Below are 27,416 nucleotides of genomic sequence, written 5' to 3' on the forward strand. Positions count from 1 at the left end.
CATGAGTTTGATACCGGGTGCCACAGGGCTGACATAGGGATCTTTGTAGTCGAGAAACGTTCTGGGCCTATAGATTTAGACTCCCCTTAAACTACATTTGGTTATCGTTTAGAATATGCGCAGTCTTATCTTCCTATAAGGTTAAAACACCACTTCTCCGACGATGTAGCCAAACTCATACCAAGCCAAAAACGAAAAATTGAGAAATTATACTACACAAACCCAATACTTAAAACCCACTAAAATGCGACAATTTTCACCCAACTTCAATGAAAAAAGTCAAGAGTGAACTTTCTACCAGGGAACGAGGGGGAGGGTATTTGCGGGAAGAATTTTCCACTGAGGGCAATTTGGCGTGATTTTAAAATAAAATCTGAAGTATTTTTCGAAACTGTGCTAAGAGAAAATTTGTAGCTGGAATCTATTACTACTTTTCGCCTTGCCCCTATGTAAGTGAAATATGTAAGTCCCTATGTAAGAGAAAATTTGTAGCCGGAATCTACTACTACTGTTCGCCTTGTCCCTATGTAAGTAGTGAAATCATGTACAAATTTACCTCTTATTTTTCCACATTAGCCTATTTCTAAAACGGGCATTCATTTTAAACGAAAATAAAAACGTTGAACAGCGAGCAGGCAGATGATCAATGACAAAAACTTGAAGCAACTCAACAGCAAAAAGGGAAACTATGTATATCTTAATTCGAATTCTTTTCATAGGGTTAATTACCGTTGATCGATCCTTAATTGTCTCAATATTCGCAGCTTAAAGAAGCAAAATAAAACCGAGGGGAACCAAGACTACATGTTTCAATACCATAGCCTCCAGTATACACCAAAATAGCTCAATCTTCACGGACACAAATTAAAACCCCTGTTCAATCTAATCCTAACTGACAAAATTGCAGGGTCTCCTTCGACATGTTGTAAACTGAAGAAAGTAATTTATATTTGTTTAAATTTATCGCGTTTTTTCCTAGGTCCAGGGCAAATGAATAAAATTTTCCGTAAAACTGGTTTTATGATGTAGAAGTCATTAAGAAGAAAATTTAATGAAAAGAATTAAAACTAATTTTCACGTCTTCTCATTTGACGAACATCGTTTATTTTTAACTCTTGCTTGGACTGTATTATACTTGCCTGAAATTCAATACATAACTTCCTCACATACAACCATCACGAAATAATGCCAAAGTTAATTTTAGCCGAGATCCAGAACGATCAAATCACGGGCCAGAATGAGATTGTAGCCAAACTACGATGATTTTGCCATTATTTAATTCACTACATTTTAGATATTCGAAAGCCTCACCAGAGGGAATATTTCCAACGGATCAGGTATAAACGTTAAAAATTACATTCTCACGAATTACATATTCCATAACCAAACGTGGAAGTGAACTTATACATTCCACTATACATGTTTAATTATAACAGGACATAGTCGGTTAAATTATTTCTTAAATAAAATTGGAAAAGCTATAAGCAGAGTGTAATTGTGGTGGAAGTGAAACTTGTAGCCACTTCCTTTTTACTTGTCCTGTGTATTTCTTACGTTTTGGTATGAAATTAGAACTCCATTCTTTAGGAATTAATTAATTTATCATTTTGTCCTAGTTCAGTAATTCCTGATAAAGTATGAAGGAAATGAACAGATTTTTTATTCAACTAGAAGACTGGTTTGATGTTAATATTTGATATTTTATACCTGATTGTTGCCTTTGATGGTAGAATTTATTAGTTTCATCTATTCTAGTTTTTTCTCTTTTTTGTAGTGTTAGTTTGTAGACATTTAGCAATGAAATACTTTGTAAAGGTTTAATCACTTAATAAAAATCATCATCATCATACATATTTAATACATTTTAAGTGCTTTCATACATTTCATGCATTGGCGTTAATTCACGGAAATGTAAGGGGGAAACATGTTTTTTTTTTTTAATCTAGGGCTTTCACAATTTTTCAATTTCTAAAGATTACTTAAAACAGATATTTTCAATACAAGATGTCAGAAATCTAGGTGGATGTGCAAATACCCTCTCCCTCTCCCACTATTGAACCCCGTTTATACAGCCATTTTCGAAATATTTGAATACGAGCATTAAGTAAGCATTTCAATCTGAATTACTACGCTTTGTGGATGTGAAAGACCCAAGTATGTATAATTAAGTCTTTAAACAGCATTGCTAGATAAGCTTGTGAAAGGAAAATCTTGGTTCATATTTTATGAACCGAAATCCGCAAAAATGTGTAATTGAAGCTATAAGTGAAGCTCTCAGGCCATGTTCCAGCATAGTACTGAAAAATGCTTGTTTATGGGAATTATCCTTCCACTACAGAAGTTTGTGGATGGATTCCTCTCCCTAACTCTTTATATGACCTTGAAAAATCTGGTAAAATTCTAGTTAATTGACTTCTTACTATCTCGGAAAGGGTTTAGGTTAGGAAAATGAAACTTTCAGGGATGAATCTACAGACTAAAGTATGTCCCGGGAAGGTATTTTGAAGCAACTACCTCCACTCCTCCCTCTGAGAAGCCTCCCTTCGCCCCGACCTTTGATTACCTTTAAAAATATGTGTTATAAAAGTGAAACCTTGCAAAATAGATCTGCTTATTTAAAATATAACAAAATTGTTTTCAGCTTCATAACTTTGCTCAATTCCATTTTATAAGGTTTTAAAGATACGCAAATACATTTCCTAAATTAAAAAAAAAAACTTATATGGCTCAAAATTCTACTCAAATAACAGGAATTACATTTTCAGAACTAAAGGCAGAGGAAAAGCAACTAGTAACTGAAAATTAAGATAAAATGTTTTGTCAAAATTTCAATAGGTATAGGCCTGTCATGTAGGCAAATTTCAGGGCCCTCTTAGAGGGAGAAAGAGTAGAGGTGGGTACTTTAAAATACCTTCCCGGGACATACTTTAGCCTGTAGACCCATCCCTGAAAGTTGCATTTTCCTAACCTAAACCCTTTCCGAGATAGCAAGAAGTCAATTAACTAGAATTTTACATACTTTAGTCTATAGATTCATCCCTGAAAGTCTCGTTTTCCTAACCTAAACCCTTTCCGAGATAGCAAGAAGTCAATTAACTAGAATTTTACCCTTCCAAGCAAGGCCGTATCCAGCGGGGAGGGGGTAGGTTTGAACCTGCCTCCCCCCCCAAAAAAATGTTTGTCGCAGTCGTACGTAACAAAAATGAAAAAAACTAATTTTGATGCTTTTTCTAGTTTTTTGTACCCCCCCCCCCGTGAAAAAATCTTGAAAATCCATCTAAATCCAATTTTAAGAAGCAAAAGTTTTGTTTTTGAACTGTTTATTTTGAGATGAGGGGATAAAGCACACTGTTACCTATATCCCTGAAGCAGAAGAAATAATCAATTGACAGCTGATTCAAACAGTTTACCTGAACTAAGATGTGAAACCTTTCAGAGTCAACATAAAATCAAAGGGCTGATAACGTTCAAACTGTACTAGGTAAAAAAACTAAGCTAACTTACCAATGCTCCAAAGAGACTGCTACATTTTCTTGTAATCAGACTATTAGATCATAAGTGTTGCGATGTCTTGCACTAACTGATAATCTCAAACCCTTTCTGAACCTTTTCGTTTAGGCTTGAACAGTTATTCTCCGTCCTTATTTGTGACCTAATATATGATTGGTGGATTGCCATTTTGTTTACCAGAATTATGTAAACACGTAGTAGTAAACAATATGCGAAATCAAGGACGGCGATATTGGTGATTGCAACAAAGATGAACCTTACCCAGTGATGTGACATAATATCATCGACTAGGAAAAGGTCCACCGGGTTGCAATACCTTTCTTTCACCATTGCATAAAATCACTTTTTGGATAGGGAATTTCGCTCTAAACTAGTAAATTTTTGGTGTTTTATCCGTGGGAATTTTCAATAACATGGAAAATTCAAAATACACCTTTTTTTTCTTCAAAGAAAGCTTCACGTGAATTTACTTAGTCATGTACTTCCTTCTTTATGCTCTGATATAGATAGATCATGTTCTTCAGCTTATTACTTCTTAACACTACAAGATAAGGTCTATGACAATATCAGGATTATTTTTAAAGGCCAAAAACATAATTGTGTTTGAAATCAAGGCCTTATCCAGGGGGTTAGGGGTTTGACCCCCCTGAAAATCTTTGTTCGATTTGCAAGAACGTAACAGAAATTAATGTAAACAAATTTTTAACACGTTTTTTACCCCCCTAAAAATATCCTTTTGTGACCCCCCCCCCCCCTAACCGGGAGAAATCCTGGATACGGCCCTGGTTGAGCTTATGCTTTATTTTTGGGGAGAGGGCCATACATTTAGAGACAATAAATACTAAGAAAATATGTGTAGAAGTGACACCACACATTGACCTGCCCCCACCTTTTGACCAAGATTTAAATTCACAGTTTAGATTTCAAAACGGTGTGGATTTGCTATCAATAGGACTGAAAAGGGTTGGTGAAAAGATGTATATTCGGATATCAATATTATTAGGTGCTACATTGTTAGCAAATTTCCGCGGCCTTTTGCAAAAAGGGCCTAAGTCCACTTCTCCTAATGTTACAGGAGGGCAAAATGAAAATAAAATCGCACGATGAAATCATTCTCATAAATCAGAAAATAAGAAATTTGAAACTGTAAAGACTGATTCCTAGTCAACTTTCCGGTCGGAATTCGCTGGAAATGCCCAAATTGCTGAATTTGTTCGTTACTTAGAAGATGAAGAGACTTACGCTCATTTTAACTTCTTTTCGAAAAAAATTATTTACGGGCAGAAATAAAGATAAGCCCATTTTACCAATCGATACATCTCTTAGAGTTCGTTTGAACCATATGCTTAACTCATTTTCGAAAAAAATTGAATTATGCCCTTTTGCAAAATGCCACAGGCTTGTTTGTATATGCAAGCATACATAAAGAGGCCTTGGGGCAAAGTCCTCTAGAATAACATGGATATTTTCACAATTATGTTTAAGTTCTAATTTTATCAAATAAATCTGTGTTACTGTTTTGTTTTTTTCACTTGCCCTTCTTCCAAAATAAATTCACGTGTTCTCATTAGTCCGCTTAGATCACATATGGACTTAAAACTTAGAATAAAACTTCGTCATTAAGAAGAGTAACAGTTAAGAAGGACGGGTTATCCAATAGGAAATGGATTTCATCCCCACTGCTAAACAATACAAAAAGTATCGACTTTTTAATGTTCAGAAAAATATAATGCTTTTCTGAAAAAAAAAAGTATTTTCCTAGACCTGAACACTTCTCCCAATCCCTCACATGGAAAAAATGGGTACAATCTGGGCTGATGACCGACAGATCTTTCACAAAATCTTCCAAAAAGATGATTTGAAAATTTTTAACTTCGTTAATGACTTCATATCATCAAAGTTTCTTGTTTTACTTCGTTAAAAGTATTACATTTGGTTGACATCAATAAGTTGTAATTCTAAACTTCTCATATTTATAACCTAATTTTTGGAATTTATTTATTATTTTAAAAAGTTGAATTTTCATTTACTATCCAGTTTCATGCTCTTAATTTGTCTCCAATGAGGATAATTTTTTTTAAAGATTACAGTTGAAATGCGAATTTCACATTCAAGTAAATTTCAAAGTGATAATTTTCAACTAATTCTCTGGGCAACCACTAAATACACGTTCCTCGCATGACCAAAATTAAACTCGTATGAAACTAGAAAGGTGGCCCCTTTTCTGAAAATCAATTTTTTGGACAAGAAGTATTTGTTTCCTGCGTTTTCCCCTATTCATTAGAACTCTGTCCTTGTTTACTAGAATCAATTCTAGGAAAAATGCAGATGCAGTAGCCCTCTGAACTAACTGTAAAGATATTCATGGAGAATTAATGACCTGTGTTAATATTTGAACGAGGCGAGGAGTGACAATAGGGATAAAATACTAGAAATAAATCTAGTGTAATAAACCATCCGTCTGGGGCTATTCATCCGTCTGGGGCTAAACGGAAAGCAGGTCCTCCTCGTCTGGGGTGGGAGAATGTCAAAAATAAAGATTTAAAGGAAATGGGAACTTCCTGGGAGGGTGTAAAGAGGGAGGCCTCTGAATAGATTGGGTTGGAGAAGGAGCGTGCGTAGCTGTATTTGTCGCATGCGGCTTGGTGCTGCGGTGAGTTATTAGCAGTAGTAGTAGTAATAAAAAACTTTAAAATTATATTGGATCAGAAAAGGGCGCAATAAATTTATTAGGGGCCCAGCAAAACAAATTTTGCTACAAACATCAATTTCAAAGATGAACAAACAAGCTAAAATATACTTCGTGGTTACTTGTTTCATATTAATTAAGACGTGAAAGAAACGGTATAAAACGATTCATTTCTACTTCTAAATGACAAAGTAGTTGTAACTACAAAAAAACTAAGTATTCAAGAAATCGAATGAGACGTGGGAGCATTACTTAACGCTATTAAATGTTGGAGAGAGAAAAAATTCGCAAGTAACTGAGTAGCTATGATGGTTTTTAAATACGGAAAATATGATTCTGGTCAACTCGGAAATTTATATGAAATTTCTGAAAGGAAGGATGAATATTGATTTATTTCCGTAAACGGTCTAACAAAATAGCTGACTTTCCTATGAATTCTATCTCTGTCCCTTTAAGTTTGAATTGATTATTCATTATAATTTCTGTTTGTTTAAAGATTATTTGGTAGTTGTGTCATACAGCCACCACAGTCAAGCTCTGTCGAGAAGTGAAGTTCCGTTAATGCTAATGAAATAACCGGTTTTTCAGACCATAGGGTGAAATTCATTCAGTTTGCGATCTGTTTTGATAGCAAATAGTGTTTGACCATGGAAATTCAAATGATAGTTTGGGATTTGCCAAGGACTGAAGAAGAGGCAATTAGACAAAGAGGCAATGTCACTAAGAATCGCGTTGAAATAAGCTCTGCCCTCTACCGTTACTGCCGCCCAACAATCATACTCTAAGTATGATTTTAAATGATGACGGGATATACCTCGTTACCGTTTAATCCTCCACCTTGCGGAACCCCACATTATATCTACCTTTTGGGTAAATCCCCCGGTTTCTCGAGAAAATACTTAGTGTGGCTCAGAGTCAACTTGTGAAACCTGCTTGTTCCAACTCAGTTGTTTTGTACCCCACCCCCTCAAACAATATGACAGATCTTGAGTGACAGAACAATCGTCTCAACAGAACTTGGGTGCGATGGCTATAAGACAGAAGTACCCGATTATTTTATTCATAGTAGTATATTGTTATCTGTATGTTTCATATGATTAGACATTATATTTGCTCTTTGCTTTAGGTTGTCTTTAATCAATAGTAATAGTTTCTTTCCACGACTTATTCCAGTCCTTTGAAATAAATTTTGTTATTGAACTGATTCATTTACTAGACTTTAGACATAAGTCCTTTTGGAGCCAAAGAACAAAAATCTTCAATTTATTTCAAAATTGATATGCTGCTTTCAATAAAATAAAAGCAGAATTTAGCATTTGGGGATCAATTTTTGGGGTGATCAATGTCAGAACATTATATTTTTAAGTAACGTATTGGTAACATTTATGTGCAATATGTTATATAAAAAAAGTAGTGAACGTATTAAACAATAAGATAAATAAGAGACTAGTTTAATTTCATATTGCGCAAAAAAGCCGAAGAGGGAAGGTTTGTTCAAAAGCTGAACAATTCTGCTCAACTTTGTGAATAAAACTGGGACCGTTTTCCCTGGGGGATTTTCCCGTCATAAGCATTTATTGTTTTCTTCAAATGAAATTTCAAAAATTTGAAGTCAATGGATGAAACTAGGCAGAAATGGAGCATATCAGGCAATTTTAACGTGTCTTAGCGAATTGTTAATAAAAACGACGATATTGAGATAAATACAATCGATTTAGCTTTTGATATATTTATTATTCTCTTATTAGTGTGTTTTCCTCGGATGGTATGATTATAATAAATCACGTGCAATTACACTTTGGGAAAAAGAGACAAAAAGATTGCCTCCACTGAGGATTGAACTCAGGACCCCTGGTTTACAAGACCAGTGCTCTGCCACTGAGCTATAGAGGCAGTTTTCAGAAGAACTAATTTAGCAATATTTGATTAAGATGTACTAAGCTATGTTTCAAAACAGGACTAACATGATAAGATTCGGTAAATTTGCAGTTTTCAACATAATTTAGCTAGGATACAGCACTTAATGCCTTTTTTATGTTCTCTCGTACTTCAATAATCGCCTCTGTGGGGAATTACATTTTGAGCCTTTAAAGGGCTAAAAGGGATCAAAACAGGACATAGAAACCAGTTAAAACATGTTAGTGAGAAACTGACTAAACTGGCTAGTGAGAAAAATTGCCATTACTAGCTGATTCAAGAATGGTAATTATTATTTTCATTTATACCAATAATACAATATTATTACGAAAATAAATCTGCAGACATTTTTGAAAGAGCCAAGAAACCCCTCGCTATGACGTCTATTTCGAGGGGTTTCAGACTCTTTTTAAATTCCAGTAAATTTGTTTTCAAAGTAACATTTTACTATTAGGACTAAGAATAATAATAATTAACATTTCTGAATCAACTACATATGATAATTTTTCTCACTAAACATTTTAAAAAAAATTAAACTTTTGGTTACTATGGACTCTTACCTTTTGGGGCCTTATTAAAGGCTCAAACTGCAATTTCCCCCAAAAGCAATTATTAAATTATGAAAGAGCATAAAAAGGCATCAAGTGATGTATTCACTTTAATTTTAGATCAATTATGTTGAATAACTGCGAGTTTACCGAATACCCTTGCATCCACCTCTTCACCCCACATGACCCTGACTTCTTAAATTGTAAAATGCCTCAATGTGCCAATCCCTGTGTTGCAAAAAGTAGACTCAAAGCTTAACAACATTTTGTTTCGAAATTAAGGCGGGTCAAGCCCATATCCTCAAATTCTTACATTTCCAAGAGGGCGTAGATAGGAACCGGACACTTTCCGGGCCATGGCTAAGCTGTAAATTCGTTCCTGAAAGTTTGTCATATATCTCAAACTTTCCGAGTTAAGAAAAAGTTTGTTACACAACATTTTTTACGGTCTTTTCTCGCCCGAAGAAAAGATCGATAGAGGTCCACTCCCTCCCTCTTTGAGAAAATTCTTGTGGGCACCTTTGCTTAATAGCGCCAACCCGGAAGCGTTGCCAGGATTCTGATTTTGGACGATTGTATTCCATTCTAAGGGTGGAGGGGAACTATGTAAAACCTATTCTTAACCATTAATCAGACAAGTAGTATTTATTTATATATTTTACCAAATTCAAGGTGCAGGATCAAAGTCAAACTCACCCATGGACTGCGCAAGAGGACAGATAAAGAGCCGATTGTGTTATTACAAGAATGTTCAGATAATTTTTACAGGATGGGGGGTAGTAATGGGCGAGTTGCACAAAAAACACGAGAATTATAGAGAGTCGTGAAAATCATGAGTGTGGTGGAAGGAAAGTGCCCCTCTGCGCGAATACCTCTCATCGTAATTCGACTTAACAATGGTTTTTCTGTGGTTAAGAAGATTTTTTCGAAAATTTAGGGACTTAAAGAAATGTTGCTATAAAAAAAAACATGATTGTAAAAAGGAAATGATGGGAATAGTTCGATGCAATAATCCAACTACTGTATCCAAGTGGAGTAAAACGGTTTTGAAGCAATTTATGTTTTCATCTCTTTATTTACTCAGGTATACTTTGGCAACACTAGAGGGTTCAGTGTTCAGTCCTAAGACACTTCGAAGTGAAGGATCTATAAAAACTTTAAATTTAGTTTTAAATTGTTTAGTAAAGGTAAAAAAAAACAAAGAGCAGAAGAATTTTATGAATAAATTCTAAGAATTGAGAATAAATAAGAAAAATCTGGAGAGCCCGTGGGAAAACATGGATACAAAAGACCCCCCTACCAGTAAGCATATCAGCCTGCTATCGCTTTCAGTTCGATTTAAAACGGCTTGGGACAAAAAAAAATTTATCAAATCGCCAAAAAATACGTACCCTGCCTTTAAAGAAAACAAAAATGACTGCGCTAGACAAATATCAGCAATAATTCAATAATAACAACAGTAATTCAATAATAAGTAGTAAATACACAATGTATTAAAAAATTAAAAAAGGATCTGGTATTTTTTTTATATTTGATTATGACTGTTGTGTTTCAAGAAAAATAGATATAGTAGAGAGTAAATTTAACATAATACATAGTAGAAAAAATAAAATTAATATAACTGTAAGAGACGTAATGGCAAATTTGTATTAAAGCATGGATTTTATTTTTAGAGCCTCTGAAATAAACTTTTAGCTGTTTTTGAAGGAAAAAAATAATATTCAACTTAAGAACGCTCGTATTGAGCTTACGACTTAGTCTTAACGAATAAATGGATATTATGGTGATATCAATAATATGGTGATATATGCATCATCAAGTATTATAGAGCAAGATGTATAGATTAGGCTATTTACAAAAAAATTTGTAGAATGTCGTAAATTAATCTATGAATTTTTTTTTACCTTATAAAACAAAGATAAGCAAGTTAAAAACATTCCAGTTTAACAAAACTCATGATTTCAGATTTGAATATCCAATTTGCGCTGTGCCTAGGTCCATGTGAACAAGTACAGTGATCTAAGAAAGCTTTGACACGAGTCTTGAAATATGAGACTACCCCAGAAATTGACTCTCAAATCCCCCTCGGTCAAAAATGTATACAGGATTTTGTCTAAGGTAGCCCAACATTTAAAGGGGGATGAAACTCGGGCGAAAACGGAAAAAAAGGGCGAAGTGTAAGAAAAATATAAGTTAAATCACAAAAAAATCGATTGGTTTCAGAGTATGGGTTTTCCCACATTCAATAGAGTTTATTACAATTAATTATAATAACTTTCTGAAAGAATATTTATACATTTGACCAGGCAAAGACCACCCCCCTTCGTATACAATATGACTTAACCTAACAACGTTTTAGCTGAAAACGGAAGTACCAGGGTTAACCCAGATGTATCTTTTGAGGTAAAAAAAAAATGGAAGCTGAAGAAACATGAATACGCTAGCTTTAAGAAGAGCTTAATTTCAGGAATAAGGTTTAATCGACAGGGCATACATCGAAGTGCAAATATGACGAGCCTTAAGAAGGAAGCACTGAACAAAAAAATTTTACGAACTATTTTGTAGAGCGAAGGTGGAACGTATGTTGAAAATAGCTGCTGCTGAATCCGATAATAGCTAAGGTCTGAGGCCCTTTTGAAGGAAACAAAATTCTGAAGAAAACTTTAAAATTGTCATTAATACCTATTTCGCTACTAAGGACACATGGCTCACTTTGACCCCCCGGCCCCATGGGTAAAAATACAGCCCACTTCATATATTTCCAATAGCGAACATAACACTTTACGACGGCAAACGCTCCATGCGGAGAAGGAAAGAGTTGTGCTGGCAAAATGTGATGGAAATATGTAAAGTAGGATGTATACGCATCCATTGGGGGGGGAGTAAAGAAAACCACCTTTAGAAGTATATAAGCAAGAATTTACAATAATTTCGAAGCAGGTTTCATAACTTTTTAGTGTTTCCTTCAAATAGACCAAATCTTATTCTATTTCAGGACAGGATTATTTAAAGGGCATTAAAAAGAGGAATATATTACTGTTTATACCCAAAACGGGGGGGGGGAAGGGAGGTAGGTTTAAAAGACACCGGCGGCTGAATCCCATGGTGCTATGCAGATAAAATGGAGCATTTCACCCTAGATCCAGCTCCCATGTCCTAGTCACTTTATAAGTATCTTAAAATGCTAGCAATACGAAAATCTAGGTAACTACGGCTGTGATACAAAGCACTAAACTAACATACCACAGCGATAGTTCCTTGACCTGCGTACCAATCACCCGGACGGACAATAAAAAACGCATTTGAACGAACACAAACATGTCTAGTTGAAGCAAGGAGACAATACACTTTGCTTTGCTGGTCCAGCTTTATGAATTATATTATCCTACCATACAGCCAAACCACCAAAGAAAAATATATGCTCAATCAATAATGACGAAAACCACACTGCGTTTCCACAAACAGATAATACCAAAGGAAGAAAACCTCTATATGTGAACATTTCTAGAGTGAAAAAAATAGTTAACGGGAGACGAATTACCTATAAGGGCCTAATACGTAATTGTGGGGAGCCCCTTCCGGCGGTCATTTTTAAAGTGTTATTATTTCCCCAAAATTACATGATATAGGCAACAGTGGTACGAATCCCCGTAGGTTTTTCATCCTTCGCCAAATGTACTCCTTCATCAAATTGTCTACCTCACCTTTTACCCAAAAGAAATGTCTTCGCAGGCTCCTGAAGCAATATTAAGGACCGAGTGGATATGAAAAACACACAAGAAAAGGGAAACTAGCAAACTTCTAGACGTAGACTATGACTATATCAGGCCCCACTGGGGCCCTGGGGGGAGAGGTCAGATGAAATTATAATGATTACAATAATTAAGTTTTGAAAAACATAATAAATGGAGAATTCAATGGTATATCTTTTTTTCTTTTTATGTGATTTCGGCACTGTAATAAACCTTAATCCATCCCATAATGCCTGGATATGACCTTGGCTAAACATAAAGTTGATGATTTTCTAGTTTTTTTATGGTATTATGAACCAACTGCTAATAGGAAATAAGCAAAAAAAAAGAAAATCAGATCAACAAAAATCAGCTAACTTACATTTGTCTATGGCTGTATCCAGGCGTTAGGGGGAGGGCTGGGATTCCATTCCGATTTTATATTCATCTTTTATCTAGCAAATTGATCAAATCCCCCGTAAAATTTACCGTTTTATATAGGGTGGTTTGAATTTAACCTAATAGGAAGTAGCGAAAGTTAGGAAGGGGAATAAAAGTTTTTCAGGTGCTTAGGGATGCAATTTTATTCGTTTTTCGACGAAAATACAAAAAAATTCAATTGATCTACGACAAAAAAAGTATCTTTCAAAATCTAAGGGGGGTCATATGTCTCCCATTTGACACCACTGTTTATTAGCACGTTCTTTTTATAGCTTTTTTATAAAAAGCTATTTATAGCGAAAAAGTACAATTGCCAATATTTTACGAGACCTGAAATTGTCAGTCGGCTATCTACTTGTACAGTAGAGTTACAGAATTAATGTTTGGGGGGCACCCGTAAAAATTTGGTACCTCGCCAGTTTTTTTTTGCCCCTCCCTGTGATTAACGCAACTTTAAATATTCTAGGAAGACACATGCCCCTAAAATCACCCCATGGAGTCAATTTCACTCTTATAAATGTCCATGTATTAAATGTCTTCTTCCTCTGGCGAAACACCCAATTAGTAAATAATAACTACTTACAATGATGATAATTAGATTTCTTCTTGGACGAGTGTCGAATCTAGTCACTTGAAGGCACAAAAAACGACCAGTCTTCTCACTCGTCTAAGATTCACCTGAACCACATCGCGTTTAGTTACCAACTGAAAAACTTCAATTCATTGGACAAACACATCAAAGCAATTGAAATAAAAAATAACTCACCTGTACTTCTTTGAAATGTCAACTGAAAAATCACTAATCGATCGACCGTTTTTAATCCCTTTTTCTTTACGAAATATTGTGTAATGAAAAAGGGGTCACAAATATTTTTTTGTAATAAAGGAAATAGACGCTTAGTATCAACCACTTTATCAAGTCAGGCCTAGTTGTTTTCTGAGTTAAATTTAGAAACTACGAAAGGGGTTGCTATCAAGGTCATTCATCTGGCTTTCCCGGGTTTGACCAAATTTCCGGTGATATTCCCATGTGGAATAGTTAAGAATGCAGATTTATAATGTCACAATTGGATATTAGAATGTTTATTGTTGGTGACTACCAGATAAGCTGTAATAGCCTATATCAATTTTTGTTATCGATCCTTGACAGCCTTACTACAAATATGAATTAAGTTTTTTTTTTTTGCAAACATCTTCCTTCATTCGACTCTGATCAGTGGTTTAAGAACTTCGCTCTATTTGGCAGAAACATTTTATTTAGTTGCTAAGAATAGTGATCAAACCATCCACATACGATCATTTGAGCAGAAAGGGACAAGATCTTAGCACTTCGACGAAAAAATAGAGTTTAAAAGAAAAAAAAAGGCTAATGGGTCCAGATTAAGGGTGAAATCTGACCACGAAGTTTTGCAGAATTTAGCAAGCATTCTTTCTTGTAACTCTATGGCTGCAAGTTGTGTGAATGCGTCTTCTAGCATGTACTATAGAAGAAAAGGGTGTATCCAGGATCTTTTTTTTTTGGGGGGGGGGGGGGTACAATAGATAACTTTAAAACAGCAAAACATTTTTATATATATTTTTGTTCACGATCCGGATAAACTTTTATTAGGGTGAAGGGGTTTCAAACCCCTTCCTCTCCCTGGATACAACCTTGCCTAGATGAGAGACTCGGGGCTTGGTCCCAAAAGGTCATGGCTTACATAAAAATTTTCATATGATATTCAATGTTTCGGTGTTTTGATTTCACCTCAGCATAAGGGGCGCAAATAGGTGCCGACTTGAAGAGATTGATCTGGCAGGTTCATATGTATTCCCCCTGGAATATCGTAAACTACTAAATTTGTCGTATTATTGGGGAATATGGCCCCTTCTGCACGTATAACCTTTTCTTCACACCTACACCTTTTCCTCGGACTATTTTTACAAGCTTCCCTCTAATTTGATTCAAAGAACTGCCATGTTCAACTATGAAACATAGTTGAAGGTCCAACTATGAACCATTTTTTTTAAGTCATTACTTGCCTAAAAGCACCTATTTGAACATGGATTTTTCTTATTGTTTTTTTGGGATCCAAATTACTCCCTGAGGATGCAGCTATAACTGCACTCACTGCAGCTCTCTTGCCCCGAAATTTGCCATCAAATATAAATTTACATAATTTGATTTTTCAATCCATTCTTTCGAAAAGTAATAATAAGTTTCCCCCTCTTGAAATAGGTTCCTGACTATCTATATACCTGAAAACTGAATGAATAAAATTGATTATTCAGGCACATAGTCACTTGCCCCTAAGATGTTCTGCCCCACACGCTAGACCAAGTGGCGTAATTTCGTCAAAATCCTGGGTGGGGGCAAAATTGGAGCCAATTTTCCAAAATCAAGTGAAGATGATAGTGAAAAATGAGCCACATAGTATTGAAAAAGCAAATATATACTAAATAAAACGACCTGTTTCTCTGGATGCTTGAGTTATAGGAGAGGGGGGGGGGTAAACCATGGTCTGAGTAGGGCAGCTATCCCCTGCCCCACAGTAAATTACACCCCTGCCTAGATCCTCAAAAATGGGTATTTTTATTCAAAACTTCCTTTTAGGTGTCATCATTTAAGAAAGAGTGAAAAAACACCAAATTGCCCCCTAGATTTAGGAAAATACGTTTTGTGTCTCCCCCTCATAATTTCATGAAGTAACACTTCTGGGTTGATGACATATTCAAAGAGATCTATATAAGCCTTGGTGCAAGCAGCAAAATTTCTAAAGCTAAGAACAGAAGCAGAGAAATGAAGAGAAACGATGGGAAGCTAAGAGAAATGTGAGGATAGAATGAGGCAGTCATTTGTGTCTAACTATAAACTAAATGTGTTTCTATATAACTCTGGGAAAGGTCATAGACAAGGAGACCCTGCCTGGGGAGGGGGAGGGGTGTTCTTCTACGCCATAAAGGCCAGAAATCGAAAAATTGTGTACGATCCATAAAATACAAATTTTCTAATGCAAAACCTTTGTTCAAACATTATTTCCCCCCCTTGAAAACCCTTGAAAGACGCATCCTCCCTCCGGAAGATTTTGCCCTGTACCCGATCTTTATTATTTTAGTACCAGGATATATGCAACATTTAATGAGAAATAAAGTGAAAGTTAGTTAAGAATAAACAAGAGAATTACACCATTCTAAGTTGGATACATTTCTCTAGATTAAACCATACTTCTTTGCAAGCATGTTTATACTATTTTGTCCTTCCCCGCATTGAATTTTAGTTGGTTTTTGGTGTTATTTCGTAGAATTACACTTAGTAACTAAACCCTTTTGATTTAACACTGATAACTGCTGTCTGTGCTGTCTTTAAACCCTCATCCACGTCAAGAGCCTCCCAAGGTAAAACAATCAGGCCTAACTTAAACAAGAGAAACTAATTATTCTCACACTTTTTCTGTAGTTGCTACAGTAGTTGCACTTTTTCTATACTTACGGACGACACGACTGCCTGTCCATGGATTGTTCTTTATGGTTGATTGTGTATGGCTATGCTGTTTGATCTATGTAATTGGATGGATGAGTAGGGTTAAGGCCTCATTCAAGTACTGATCTATGTTAATCACTAATGTAAGAATATAGCCTTCATTTTCTCTTTTTTTATGGCACTTGGTATTAACCAAGTGACATATAGCAGTCGCCAATTCTGTCGGTCTGTCGGTCTGTCTGTCTGTCGGTCCCGGTTTTGCTACTTTAGGCACTTCCAGGTAAGCTAGGACGATGAAATTTGGCAAGCATATCAGGGACCGGACCAGATTAAATTAGAAATAGTCGTTTTCCCGATTTGACCATCCTGGGGGGGGGGAGTGGGGGCCGGTTAATTCGGAAAAAATAGAAAAAATGAAGTATTTTTAACTTATGAGCGGGTGATTGGATCTTTATGAAATTTGATGTTTGAATGATATTGTGTCTCAGAGCTCTTGTTTTAAATCCCGACTGGGTCTGATGACATTGGGGGGAGTTGGAGGGGGGAAACCTAAAATCTTGGAAAACACTTAGAGTGGAGGGATCGGGATGAAACTTGATGGGAAAAATAAGCGCAAGTCCCAGATACATGATTGACATAATCGGAACTGATTTGCTCTCTTTGGGGTAGTTGGGGGGGGGGGGTAATTCTTAAAAATTAGAAAAAAGAGGTATTTTCAACTTACGAATGGGTGATCGGATCTCAATGAAATTTGATGTTTAGAAGGATATCGTGTCTCAGAGCTCTTATTTTAAACCCGAACGGATCTGGTGACATTGGGGGGGGGGGAGTTGGGAGGGAGAAACCTAAAAATCGGAAAACACTTAGAGTGGAGGGATCGGGATGAAACTTGGTGGAAAAAAAACACGAGTCCTAGATACATGATTGACATAACCAGAACGGATCCGCTCTCTTTGGGGTAGTTGGGGGGGGGTTAATTCTGAAAAATTAGAAAAAATGAGATATTTTTAACTTACGAACGGGTGATTGGTTCTCCATGAAATTTGATTTCTAGAAGGATATCGTGTCTCCAAGCTCTTATTTTAAATCCTGACCGTATCTGGTGACATTGGGGGAAGTTTGGGGTGGGGAAACCTAAAATGATGGGAAACGCTTAGATTGGAGGGATTGGGATGAAACTTGGTTGGAAAAATAAGCAGAAGTCTTGCATACGTGATTTACATAATTGGAAAGGATCCGCTCAATTGCGGGGGGGGGGGGGGGTAATTCTGAAAAATAAGAAAAATGACGTATTTTTAACTCACGAAGGAGTGATCGGATCTTCATGAAACTTCATATTTAGAAGGACCTCGTAACTCCGATATCTTATTTTAAATCTCAACCGGATCAAGCGTAATTGGGGGGGGCAGTTGGGGGGGGACCGGAAATCTTAGAAAATACTTAAAGCAGTGAGATCAGGATGAAACTGGATGGGAAGAATAGAAACCTGTCTAAGATACGTGACTGACATAACTGGACCGGATCTGCTCTCTTTGGTGGAATTGGGGGGGGGGGGTAATATTGAAAATTGAGGTATTTGTAACTTACGAAAGGGTGACCAGATCTTAATAAAATTTTATATTTAGAAGGATCTTGTGCTTTAAAGTTCTAATTTCAAATTCCGACCAGATCCTGTGACATTCGGGGGAGTTGGAGGGGGGAACCGGAATTCTTGGAAAACATGAAAATTGGAGTATTTATATCTTACGAATAGATGATCGGATCGTAATGAAATTTGATTTTTAGAAGGAATTCATGTCTCAGAGCTCTTATTTCAAATCCCGACCAGGTCTTTTGACATTGTGGGGATTTGGAGGGGGAAATCTTGGAAAAACATTTGGAGTGTAGGAATCGGGATGAAGCTTGGTGGATAGAATAAACAAATGTCCTTGATACGTGATTGACAGAATCGTACTGGATTCGCTCTCTTTGGGGGAATTGGGGGGAGGGGTTCAGTGATTTGGTGAGTTTGGTGCTTCTGGACGTGCTAGGGCGATGAAAATTGGTAGGCGTGTCAGGGAGCTGCACAATTTGACTTGATAAAGTCGTTTTCCCAGATTCGACCATCTGGGGGGCAAAAGGGAGAGGAAAAATTAGAAAAAAATTAGGTATTTATAACTTACGAGTGGGTAATCGGATCTTAATGAATTTTGATATTTAGAGGGACTTTGTGACTCAGAGCTCTTATTTTAAATCTTGACCGGCATTAAGCCTCTTATTTTCCTTTTTAAATCAATCTATTGATTCATAGAATTTTGTTAGAGCTCATACCATATGATCTCTTGGCTCTTAGCTCTTCTCGCCTCGTCACAAGTGCCATATGAGCTCTTAGCTCTTGTTATGTGTATGTGCTGTTGCATTGGTGATATCTTTTTTCATTATATGTGTTCTTCTACCGGTTCACCAATTTTACAGTTAAATTATTGAAGGAAGAAACTTGCAATTTGAAACATGAGAATCAACATCGGTCAAAAAAATTAGAAAACTATAAACTAGAAAAAATAGAAATAAAACTAACTGGGAGTACTTTAGGAAAACAAGCGAAAGAGGGCCTAACATCCTATCTTTTTTTTTACACGGACCAAAGGGTCTGGGTGCCGACCCAGAGGAAGGTAACATGAGGCTATGTATCTCCTGCGGAGATAGATAGGTAAATACGTTATGTTTTTGAATGGTAGAGCTTCACCTGGCTGGATTTTCAATATACACAAAAACATCTTCTATAAAGGGCCGAGGAAAGGGAAAAAGAGACATTACACGCTATAGGTATCTTAAAAACTTAGAAAAAACCACGCATCCATTTTTGTTGCAAGAACTTCCATTTGACCTTCTGCAACTTTTGGCAGTAACGGGTGCCTAATTTAAAAGAAAAAGAAGATGAAAAAAAGTGGGTAAAAAATCATCAAAATTAAGCTAAAATCATATAGAACCAAAATGTTTAGGGATGTTTATCTCCTTTGAAGGCATAGTTGACTTTGGGAACCGAAAAATTATTGTTGTTTAATTTTTTACTGACGAAAGCGTTGTCAAACTCTACAAGTTAGGTTTTCTACTTTTCCAAGTGTAGAACTACAACAAATCACCATAAATAAATAAATCCAACCCAAAACGAACAGAAATTACAATAGATAACCTAGTCAAGCTCAAAACGACCAAAAATTAAAAGGAGTAGGGCAGCCAACCCCCATGTCTTCTCAAGACCAGAACATAGTTTGAACTTTACTAAAAAAAAAAATAATAATAATAATGACCGTGGATTGTTAGTTTAATATATATGTTCTGGCATTTATTCCTCGGGAACTAGAACTTCTAATTTTCAACCAAATGAGCCTCCTCTAAAGTGAAACATCCATCCTTTCCATAAAAACCTTAAATGCCCCCGGGGTTAACTTACAACCATTGCCCCCAAGCTCTGGGAGTGTATTTCAATCCCAAAAGCCTTGTTACGTGATATTTGGACTATTTTGAATAAAATGACTATTTTAAAATGTCTATAAGATGAATTTTGGGTGGGGGTAGCTACCCTCCAATCACTTTAACTCTTTAAAATGGCACTAGAGCTTCTGATTACGAATCCAATGATCCCACTTCAAAATTTGAACGGCGTTTTCTATAAAAAAAAAAAAAAAAAAAAAAACCTTATATGTCCCCTGTGCATAGTTTACGACAATTGTCCTGAGGGCTGGGGGGGGGGGGGTTATCATCCTCAAAAATATAATCTCCTGACCTTTCAACTACGCTGAATAAAATGGCTATCTCAAAATTTTGATCGGAAGTGCTTGGGATAATGATGGGCGTAAGGGGGGGGGGTGCCAATTTCCCTACAATCACTTTTGACTATTACAATGGGCACTAGCCCTCTCAATTTCTAATTCGAATGGGCTCTTTTTGGTGTTTCTACGACAACTCCTTCTATACGAAGTACCCTGGTCTAAAACAAAAACAATTAAATTTTACATTTTGCCAACATCGTTCTTTACTTACATTAAAACTTAAAACGAGGAAAAATCATTCCGTATATGAAAGAGGTTGTCCCCTCCCCAACGCCTAGCTCCTTACGCTAAAGTTTGACTCGTTGTCACAACTCTACTTTTTAAAGCATTAAAAAAAAAAGTTTAGCGTAAAGAGCAAGGTGTTGAGGAGGTGATAACCCATTTCATATACGGAATAATTTCTGTTCGTTTTAAGTTTTAATGTTGTTCCTTACTTGCAGTTAAAAAAAAAAATTGTTTTTTTATTTAATTTCCGAACGTTTTTGAATTATTGCATGTTTTGATTTTAGCTCTTCGCACATAAATAAATAAAACAAAATTTGCATATAACTTTTTTTTGTTAAATGGCTTTCTAATAGTTTTGATCGGATGAGGCCTAGTTGCCCTCCAATTTTTGGTTATTTAAAAATGCAACTAGATTTTTTATATATTTTTACGAACGTTTTGTTAGTAATAAACGTTGGTACCTTACAAATTAACTTCCGTAAGGAACTTCTACATGTGTGTATTTTATTACGTATATGAGGGGGTTCGCCAGCTCGTCAATATCTCGCTCTTTACACTAAGCATGAATTTTGTCCCAAATCTTTAAGAATGACCCCTGAATGACAAAGGCCGTAGAATAAATAGTTGAAATTACTAAATGTACTTTAGCGTAAAGAGCAAGGTATTGTGGAGGATGCGAACCCCCTTATACACGCAATATTTTATGTTCGTTTTAAGTTTTAATGCTGGTCATTAATTCCAGTTGAAAAAAATATTTATTTTCTCAGTGTTTTTTTTTTTTTCAATAATGCTAGAAAATCCTGTGCCCCCTTTATGGAAATTCTCTTCCCTCATGATAAATTCCTCCATGGAAAAATCCTCCCACGTAACCCTCTCCCCCGAACCACCCCAACCCAAGGCGAAAAAGTCCCCCTGAAAACGTCTGTACACTCCATAATAACCGTTATTATACGTAAATAATGGTCAAAGTTGGTGACTTGCAGCCCCTCCCCCGGGGACCTTGGAGGAGTAAGTCACCCCTAAAGACATAGTTTTTAGGTATGTCGACTATGCTAAACTAAATGGCTATCTCAAAATTTTGATCGGTGACTTTGGGGGAAAATGAGCGTGGGAGGGGCCTAGGTTCCCTCCAATTTTTTGTCACTTAAAAAGAGCACTAGAACTTTTAAGTTCCGTTAGAATGAGCCCTTATAGGAGCACTGGGTCGATACAATCATCCCTGAAAAAAAAAAACAAAAAACAAATAAACACTCTCCCATGATCAGTCTTGTAGAAAAAACAAAAACAAAATTCCACATTTTTGTAGATAGGAGCTTGAAACTTCTACAGTAGAGTTCTCTGGTACGCTGAATGTGATGGTGTGATTTTTTTTAAGATACTGTGAGGTTTAGGGGGTGTTTCCTCCTATTTTTCAAAATGAGGCAAACTTTCTCAGGTTCGTAACTTTTGATAGGTAAGACTAAATTAGATGAAACTTATATATTTAAAATCAGCGTAAAAATCGGATTCTTTTGATTTATCTATTAGCATTTATTGTCTATTCTCCCTATAAGGAGAATAGACACTATATTTATCCAATTTAACACAATGGGATATCTGCAAAATTTCAAGAACTGCTTGTGAGACCGGGTTGAAAATTTCAGAAGGTATTGTGGGATCAAGAACACCTCCAATTTTAACTAGGGGGAGGGGCAAAGGTAAATCTATGGACACTATGCGTATCCAGGATATCAAACGGGGGTTTTCGACTCAAGCTTTCAGATAGTGTGGGGTTGGCGGCAAGTTAGTAAACTTTTTGTGCTACGACTGGATTACAAATGGTCTCTCCAGCTCAACTAAATATTTTTACATTATTTAAATATTTTGCTTGTGAGACCGGGTTGAAAATTTCAGAAGGTATTGTGGGATCAAGAACACCTCCAATTTTAACTAGGGGGAGGGGCAAAGGTAAATCTATAGACACTATGCGTATCCAGGATGTCAAACGGGAGTTTTCGACTCAAGCTTTCAGATAGTGTGGGGTTGGCGGCAAGTTAGTAAACTTTTTGTGCTAGGACTGGATTACAAATGTTCTCTCCAGCTCAACTAAATATTTTTACACTAAAAACACCTAGACAAAACACCTAGTGAGGTAAATCCAAAAACATTATGTGGTTCGAGGTTGCCAAGATAGCTTGTCTGCAATACCTGGGCAATGGCTTGGGATATCAAGTTGAAACTTTCAGAATATATCTCGAGTTTAGACCTGGGATTAAATAAAAAAAACAAATTTTTTTAGCTGAAAGTAAGGAGCGACATTAAAACTTAAAACGAACAGAAATTACTCCGTATATGAAATGGGTTGTCCTCTCCGCAATCCCTCGCTCTTTACGCTAAAGCTTTTAATTTTTTTAAAAAGTAGAATTGTGGCAAAGAGTCAAACTTGGACTAGAATCTATTGCCAGTGAAGTAGCGATATGGAACAAAAGAAATTGTCGGTGCCCAGTCTAACAAACCAGTGCATCTGCTTTTTCACAGGAATAGCTTTATAGACTAAGTGGAAATATTCAGAAGGTGCTGGGCAATCAAAATGATATATCTGTGACAACTTCAGGAATGATAGGTGAGGATTGAGCTGAAACTTTCATAGTGCTGGGGGGAGGAAGAAGTCAAGGGGGGAAGAGGACACTTTTGGAGTGCTGGGGGGAAGGAGCCAAGGGAATATCGGTTGAAGATCTGGATCGGTTATTGGTTCAAAATGTTTGTCTTCTCTTTATTGTTTCACACCTCCCCATATAATCAACTGAAGAGACATCGTGAGCAGTTTGAAAGATCCACAACAGATAAAACACTGGTCACTACAGGTCTAAAACTAGAGGTAAAGTTGAAGAAATTATCGTTTTATTTTTATCTATTATCAAAATGGCCAATTTGTTAACCTTATAGGGCGAATTGTCTTTTCTACTTGGACTCCCGGCAGTTGAATTGCCGATATTAAGTATTTGTAAAGCACCATTAGTCGAGAGTAAACACTGACAACCTACCACTTAATTAAAACCTGATGCAAAACAGATGCCCAAGGACGTAGCCAGGATTTTGTTTTTTGGGGGGGGGGAGATTACAAAAAACTTTTTAAAATGCATAAAAAAAATTTAAATGTAAATTTATTAGGTTCTTATGAGGTGGACAATTTGTTTTTTGAAGGGGGGAGGGGGCTCAAGCCTTCAACCTCTTTCGATACAACCTTGGATATCATCTATTAGTTATAAGATTGATTTATCTATTTCAGTTGTCCTTCGCAAAAGCTTATTATATATAAATAAACGTCTTTTGAGTTAAGGATAGAGCTCCTTTAATATCCGTGTGTTCAGTGGTGAAATAAGGGTTTCCTATTGGCTATACTTTCTGAGATATGACCAAGCATCTAGAGGGGTAAAAACAGATACCACGGTTTTGACAAAAATTAAAGTTCAACACTTTATAACAGCTCCAGTCAATGAAATAGCTATAAATAACGACATTAGAGTTTATAAGGACAAAAGCAAAGAACCTGATACTGCATCAGCTTCTGTCAAAAAACAAAGGTTTGGCGCTATGTATTTCATGATGACAAAAGTTGACGTTCAACACTTTGAAAGATGAACAAAAGGTATGATGAAATCTACGGTTAGAAAACAAGAAACATGGATGACTGGCCCCAAAACAAAACTATCTGGTAAATGCAAAACTATTTGCGTATGTTTTGACAAGGGATTACAACATTTCAAAAACCTTAAAAAAGAAAACCAAAAGTTTGAAGCTTACTAGAAATCATTGTTAGAAGTAGGATTATATTCAATTATCAAATATCTTTGGAAAGACTTGCGTATGAAAAGATATTTAATTGCTTAAAGAACAAAAAACTAGTAATTGCAAAAATAATTGGATATACTTTAACAAGGGATTACAATAATTCAAAATCCCTAAGAAAGAAAACCAAAATTTGAAGCCTAATAGACAATCGGTGATGGGAATTCGACTTGCTTCGATAATCAAGTATCTTTGAAAAGACTGCGTATTGAAAATACATATCAGTATGAAAAACTTATCTAGAAGTAGACCCAAAAAACGGAAATTTACAAGTGTCATACATGATAATTCATTGAAAGAAAACAAAGATTTTGTCCCACCACCCGAACAATTAACAGATCTACAACCTTGGCCGTCATGTAAACCTAGACCAATAATGGTAAGTAAAGTAATGGACATTGGCAAATTGTCTGAAATAATGAGGTTCCAAAATGAAAAAGAAAGAAAAATGGGGTTAGAAGATAAGTGACAATTGAGTCAAAACGTGCAACAGCTAAAGAAAAAGACGTGGAACAAACGACAGCGAGAATCACATTGAAAGGTAAACGAAACTTTAAACAGTGATCTGTACTTTAAAAATGAGTACACATATTTTTATGGCACTTGGTATTCACCAAGTGACATATAGGGATCGCAATTTCTGTCTATCTGTCGGTCTGTCTGTCTGACTGTTGGTCCCGGTTTTGCTAGTTTTGGCACTTCCAGATAAGCTAGGATGGTGAAATTTGGCAGGTGTATCAGGGACCCGACTAGATTAAATTAAAAATAGTCGTTCCCTCGATTCGACCACCTGGGGAGAGTGGTGGGACGGTTAATTCGGAAAAATTAGCAAAAAATTAGGTATTTTTAACTTACGAACGGGTGATCAGATCTTAATAAAATTTGATATTTAGAAGGATATCGTGTCTCGGAGATCTTATTTTAAATCCCGACCGGATATGTTAGATTCCCCCTGTAATGTTTACCCCCGGAAACTTCCCTCTCCACGTAAAATTATCCCGTGGAAATTTATGAACTATGTAGTGGTTATGAGTAATTTATTGGTAATTTCAGTAATGACACTTGCCTCTAAGGCTGCGTGAGTCATATAGTAATTGACGTAATGACATAGATTTAGTATCACGTGAACTATGGTTTTAACCTAAGATCATGACCTCATTCGGCATCTTGTATATGAAGAGGAAGAATTTATCTAAAAATTCATTTTATTTTAAACATTGGACTTTTAAATTATAAAAGTAAGTATATAGAGCTAATTTATTGAAAATGAGCCTCTCCAGCAGCCCTCTGCTAAGAAAATTTAGGAGTAAGTAAGAGTTACTGTTAACGACGCTTCTTGGCTGCTAAGGTCCCTGCGTCGGCCCTGCTGCGTGTTGCTACTGTTGGGCTCGATTTCCGGGTTGCGTATTACCAAGCCAAGATCAAACCCACTGCGCCACCATAGTAAAATTTTGGGATCGAGCCCTGTTTTTAATTTTTAATTTTTGCACGTAAAATATTGGTTAGTTTTAAACGTCTTAAAACCAGTTAGCAAATTGCCGCATGAAAATATCAGAAAAATAACCCAAACTAGATATGACATTTACATTTTAATGGCATTAAATGGACGGAAGTTCTATTCTGCGTATAATAGGATAACAGTGGCTTTATCATTAATTTGAAATAGAAGAAAGCTATTTCATTTCGTCTTTTTCCTTAACACCCATTCACAATGAGATTTTACTAATACAAAGAAATTGAGACGGAACTAATTTTGGAAACTTGAAACCAAAATCGTTCACAATAGCAGCGTAACTGCCATCTAGAAAAAAAATCGATCAAAAACTTTCAAGCGATTTGAACTTAAATAAAGAATGTTCATATAATTTTCTGAGTTCTTTAGTTAACAATACATTTCATAAAAAAAAATTACGTCAAGACAATCTCCCCCATAAGGCTCCATGGTCGGGAAAGAGCAGGAAAAAAAAATACCAACACAAAAAAATATGAACAAAATCCCAAAAAAAATGAATCGCTCACCTTAATAGCCCCCCAACATGACAAGCTAGACAGGGGGTAGCACATGATTTCACCAACTCAATTGAATATCCGACTCAATCCAGAGACATCAATTCCAAGGGAAATCGGGATAAAAAAAAATATTTACTAGCTAGCAAATCTCTAACATAATTTTTGAACATACCAAACGAGTGGCAGCTTCGTACGAACTCAATTTTGGTGACGAGATTACACGAAAGTGTCTTCCTTACTAGTCAAAACAAGAACAAGAAAAATAAATTATAAATAGAAATGTAAAATGAAAGAAAGTGAAATACTAGAAGGGGCTACCAGAGCTTATTTGTACCACAAAAAAAATATGGGTAATATGAGATCTGAAATAAAGACAAATACCTTGAATAATTGCGGTGTTAGTTGGTTTCAGAATTTATGTCATCTGCAGCGAATGGCAAAGCTTACTTTGCTAGAGTCAGCTCACATCAGATCTTTTGGAACAAGCTGAATTTCAATGTTAGGGAAAACCCCATTATGAATTGGCCTTTAAAAGTGATATAATACTCTTAATTTTTTGGAAAGGTTCATGGAGATTATCAGGATTTTACATAAGGTGGATAAGCAAAGAAACAGAGTTTTTTTTGGAGCAAAGAAATAGCCCATGAACTCTACAACTACGGCCATGGAAACTTGTATCAAAGACTGGGGTCTGAAATTACTAAAAAGTATTTCATCGGTTGAAATTCTCTTGACGGTGGTTTTTATGGACAAATGTTGTGCAAAAATGTCTCCCCTGGTGTCTCAATGCAAAAAAGGATTATTTTACCGGGTCTCTTGTTGAACAGTATCGGTGATGAGTAATTTGTTTTTGTGTATTCTTGCAAAATAAGAACATATTTTGCCCTATTGTTAATGAAAATTTCTCCAGTTAACAGTGTTTTTTGAATATGCTGGTCAGATAAAGCAAAAACCTTTTTATTTCAGAAAGACATGGATGAAGTTCGTTTGGATTACACTATTTTCAAAAACCGGAGCGGGTGACTTGGAAAATGTAAACTATCAAAAGAATATAGGTTTCTAGACAGTGACTGTGATTGTAATTGTTATGTAAGTGAATAAAATGTAAGTGTGAAATTGTTCAAGTGAAATTGAAATGTTTTCTTTTTAATAATGTGTTAAAGGTTATTATTTGGCGGTGAAAAAATTAGGAAAGTGAAAAATTATACATTAATATTCCATAGACGTCTTGAAAATTCAGGAACT

General features: G+C 35.9%; 1 long non-coding RNA gene and 1 other non-coding gene across 3 annotated transcripts; one reads left to right on the forward strand and one right to left on the reverse strand.

Annotated features, from left to right (window-relative positions):
* The first annotated feature begins 1,029 nt into the window (after positions 1-1,029).
* LOC136037624 (uncharacterized) lies at positions 1,030-27,324 on the forward strand. 2 transcript variants are annotated; one of them, XR_010619992.1, is made up of 2 exons: positions 1,030-1,337; positions 27,138-27,324. It is a non-coding gene; the product is annotated as an uncharacterized LOC136037624 (long non-coding RNA). The 2 variants fall into 2 exon arrangements; XR_010619991.1 differs by lacking the exon at positions 1,030-1,337 and adding an exon at positions 8,223-8,401.
* Trnat-ugu (transfer RNA threonine (anticodon UGU)) lies at positions 8,021-8,092 on the reverse strand. Its single transcript has one exon. It is a non-coding gene; the product is annotated as a tRNA-Thr (tRNA).
* Positions 27,325-27,416: the final 92 nt, after the last annotated feature.

This window comes from Artemia franciscana, chromosome 17 (assembly GCF_032884065.1).
Source record: "Artemia franciscana chromosome 17, ASM3288406v1, whole genome shotgun sequence".
Lineage (NCBI taxonomy): Eukaryota > Metazoa > Arthropoda > Branchiopoda > Anostraca > Artemiidae > Artemia > Artemia franciscana.